This window comes from Mandrillus leucophaeus, unplaced genomic scaffold (genome assembly GCF_000951045.1).
Source record: "Mandrillus leucophaeus isolate KB7577 unplaced genomic scaffold, Mleu.le_1.0 Scaffold7, whole genome shotgun sequence".
NCBI lineage: Eukaryota > Metazoa > Chordata > Mammalia > Primates > Cercopithecidae > Mandrillus > Mandrillus leucophaeus.
The window spans coordinates 1851654-1855282 of NW_012107585.1; the positions used below are offsets into that span (position 1 = coordinate 1851654).

At 54.7% G+C, this 3629-nt stretch overlaps 1 long non-coding RNA gene across 2 annotated transcripts in view; it reads right to left on the reverse strand.

The window, feature by feature from the left end:
• LOC105527903 overlaps positions 1-3629 on the reverse strand; it is a 19938-nt gene extending 16309 nt beyond the window's left edge. Inside the window, exons 1-2 of one of the 2 annotated variants that reach the window (XR_001004284.1) lie at positions 3571-3629; positions 1075-1161 (exon numbers count right to left, since the gene is read on the reverse strand). This is a non-coding gene — a long non-coding RNA (uncharacterized LOC105527903). The remainder of the gene's footprint in view (positions 1-1074; positions 1162-3570) is intronic. The other variant, XR_001004285.1, reaches the window with a different exon arrangement.

Genomic DNA, 3629 nt, shown 5'->3' on the forward strand with positions numbered 1-3629 from the left:
AATATTCTCTTATCATTCTCCCAATAACCCTGGAAGGATACAGCTCCAGTTTACAGATAAAGGTACAGAGGTAATGGTTCTTTCTCAAGGTCATGCTGTCAGCAAGTGGCTGGGCGCTTAAGAGTCTCTCAACCATTATTCTCTCCTGACCCTTCTGGCACTGATTTCCCAGGAGGGCAGGTAGGAGTGGTGTGGAATGGCCAGCAATAATAATGGTAAAATGTTGACTACCTTGGGAAAGAATGATAGTAAATGCACTATAATAATCATGATAGCTCACATGTATATCCACTGTTCTAGAACTTTCCATGTATGAATTCATTTAACCCTCTTAATAATGTGCCTATACATTAAGTACTATTATTGTCCCCATTTTACATATGGGAAAACTGAGTCTTGGGTTTTTGTTTCTGTTTATTTTTTTTAAAGGATGACTTCTGAGAAAAGTATTGCTGGCTCGCAGTAGAGACTCAAAACAAACATACTGGATACACACACACACACACACACACGTTTTAAATTATTATTGAGATGGAGTCTCGCTCTGTCGCCCAGGCTGGAGTGCAGTGGTGTGATCTCGGCTCTTCTTGGCTGACTTCTTGGCTGACTGCAACCTCCGCCTCCTGGGTTCAAGCGATTCTCCTGCCTCAGCCTCCTGAGTAGCTGAGATTACAGGTGTGCACAATCACGTCCAGCTAATTTTTGTATTTTTAGTAGAGTTGGGGTTTCACCACGTTCGCCATGCTGGTCTCAAACTCCTGACCTAAGGTGATCCGCCTGCCTCGGCCTACCAAAGTGCTGGGATTACAGGGGTGAGCCACGCTGCCTGGCCTGTATGTAGAAAATATTGATTCTGCATATAGCTGAGCACACCCTTAAAACCTACGGGAATTGAAAGTGGTAGTTCCTACCCTATATGGCTGGCACAGGCCTCCCTCAAACACCTAAGGTACAGCTGTGAACATTCCCCTTTCTCTATTAGGGTAGGGAAAGTGGAGAGCACCCCATATCCAGCATAGAACACAACAAACTATTTTCCTCCAGTGAATTTTCTTTCCCTTCTACTTAACTTACCAGAGTTGAGAAAAAACGGGTTTCCCCAAATTAAACCAAAAGCACAATAAAGGCCGCAGCTGCTGGTATTCTGAGGTCAGATGTAGGCTGCAGAGAGAGAACTTCATCCGGGCCAGTGCAGGGAGCCCGAGCACGGGGGAACCCGGCCTGGGAGCGCAGGAAGGCAGGTGGTGAGTAATTCTCCGGGTGTCCCAAGGGTATGAGGGGCGGCGCTGGAGGGAAGCCGGGCGGGGCATCCTGAGGTCAGGGCGCCAGAGGCTGCAGAACCCTGGAGGGGACGCCCGGGCGGGACAAGGCAGGTAGGAGAAGAACCCAGAGGTGTGGGAAGAGGGTGTCGCAGAGTCAGGGCGCAGCACGGGAATAACTGTGGGGTAGAAGCCGGGGGGTGGGGGAGAGGGCGGAAATAAACTCCACGGAGACCATAACCTGCTGCTGCCCTCCCAACACCGATGCAAAACAGCGAAACTCCTGGCCGACGCCCTCCCCTGCAGCGCAGGCCCCAGTTACCCAACTCCTCCCCTGCGCTCCGGCGCAGAGCGGCGCACTCTGCCCGCCCCTCCCGCAGCCTCCCCTTCCAGGCCCCGGGAGCGGTCCCATCCCTAACACTAACACACCGGTAAACGGGAACACAGTCAGGCTCCGGCCCGAGTCCTCCGCCTCCCAGGAGGGTGCACCCGACATCCCGCACGCCTGGTCCCAGGAGGGGAGCGCTTATCCAGTCTCCTGGACAACAGAACCAGAGAAAGACGTGTCCCAGCCCTCTCCACAGTGCTATTTGATTTTACTCCCTTCCTCTCTTTCCTTCTCATTCACTTTTCAATTGTCTTGCAACTTGTTTTCCAGGCAGTTTCTCTTTTTCTCTATCCTCCCCAAACTTCTTGTCCCTCCCCATTTCGTCGCCTGTTTTTTCTCTCCCTCTTCACCCACTTTTTTTTCTGCCTCTTCCCAAATTCCACGCTTTGGACTTCGCGTCTGTCGCTCAACTTCCTTTTTCTGCTCCCCGCGATACATCTAAAATGTTTTTCCCGTCCCTGGAACTGGGCAGCCTCAGCCTGACCCCTTTCAGTCGCGGGAGCCCCCAGCCTCTCCAACAGGAGAGGGAGAAGGCGGGGAGAAGTGGATGGGACCCCCGGCGCCCGGGAGCCGAGCGGAGAGCGCCCCGAAGTGCGCACTTCTCTTTGCCAGCGCCCGGGCTGCGCGGGCCCACGCGACATCTGTCGCCTGCGGTCCCGGCTCACACCCCGCGCACCCCCGCAGCTCCCTGGGCGCTGCCACCCCCCACGCTCCGGCTGCCGCCTTTCCCCGCGGGCGCAGACGCTCGGGCCTCGCCTTCAGGCGCCGCTCCAACTTCCCAGGGTGTCTGCGGCGCGCGGCGGGGCTCGGCGGCGGGGACCCAATGGCGGCTGGCTATGTCACCTTTGATATTCACCTTCCGGCCCTAGACTCATCTATGGTGGGCTCAACCTGATTCTCCCTCATTTTCTGCAGCGCTCCTCGCTACTCCAGGATCCAGAGTAGTAAGACGATGCTTACACTGTGCGCTTCCTCAAAGCGCCTAGCACAGTGCCAGGCGCACAGCTAGGGCACAATAATTCCCCCACCCCAAGAACCTAGTATCTTCCTCCCACTGATACCGACCACACTAGGCGCTCAATACCCACTTCCCGTCCTAAGTTCTCAAAGCATTACCCCCCTAAACAGTGCCCAGCACCCCGAAGGAGCTCAATAAATGTTCCTTCCTTAAGGCTTCCCATTGGAGTTTGCCTGAAAACCGTCTATTCCAGCCCACTCCGAAGGCGTCTCCTTCCCATCGCAGCTACAACCGTCTGGAGAGAAGGAAGCCAAACTCCTTAAACAGGACACCTCACTGGAGAAGGAGCGACGTTGGCAGGGCAGAAGAAAACTGCAAATGCGCGGAGCTTGGGAAGAAAGATTGGGCCAGCCAGAAACCTGGAAGGGGAGGAAGTCTCGAGATGCGCTTGGGGTGCCAGAGAATGGGGATCAGAGATTGGAGAAGTGACACTTAGGAAGAAGAGGTTGGGAGCAAAGGTGATGGAGACGGTGGCGACTCAGGAACAGCAAGAGGCTTGGAAGGGGACCGAGGACCTTTCTTGGAACTGCGATAGACTTTAAGTATTTGGCGTGGCTTACAACTATATTCTCATCGCAGGCACACTTTTTATTTGCATTGTGTGTTTATTTGTGGGGCTGGTGGGGATTATGGAGGTTGAAGTCCTCCTCAAGCCACCGAGCTATAAGTGAGTAGCAAGATGCGCTTAAGGACTCGGAGAGATAGGGGCAGAAATGGTGGACCTGACACTTGGAAGGAAAGACTGGGGACTGGGTAGGAGAGGGGGGCCGGAGATGCTTGCAGGAGAAAAGAACGGAGGAAGAAGGAGAAGGGAAGAGAAAAAAGCCAAACTTGCCACTCTCCCGCTCCCGGGCCAGTGCCCAGCTGCCGCGCCCTGGCTCTCGGTCGCTCGCTCGCTCGCGTACCTGTTGCTTGCTCCGGCTGGGTCTCGGCTCCGGCCCCACCAAGAAGCCCCGCGTTCCTA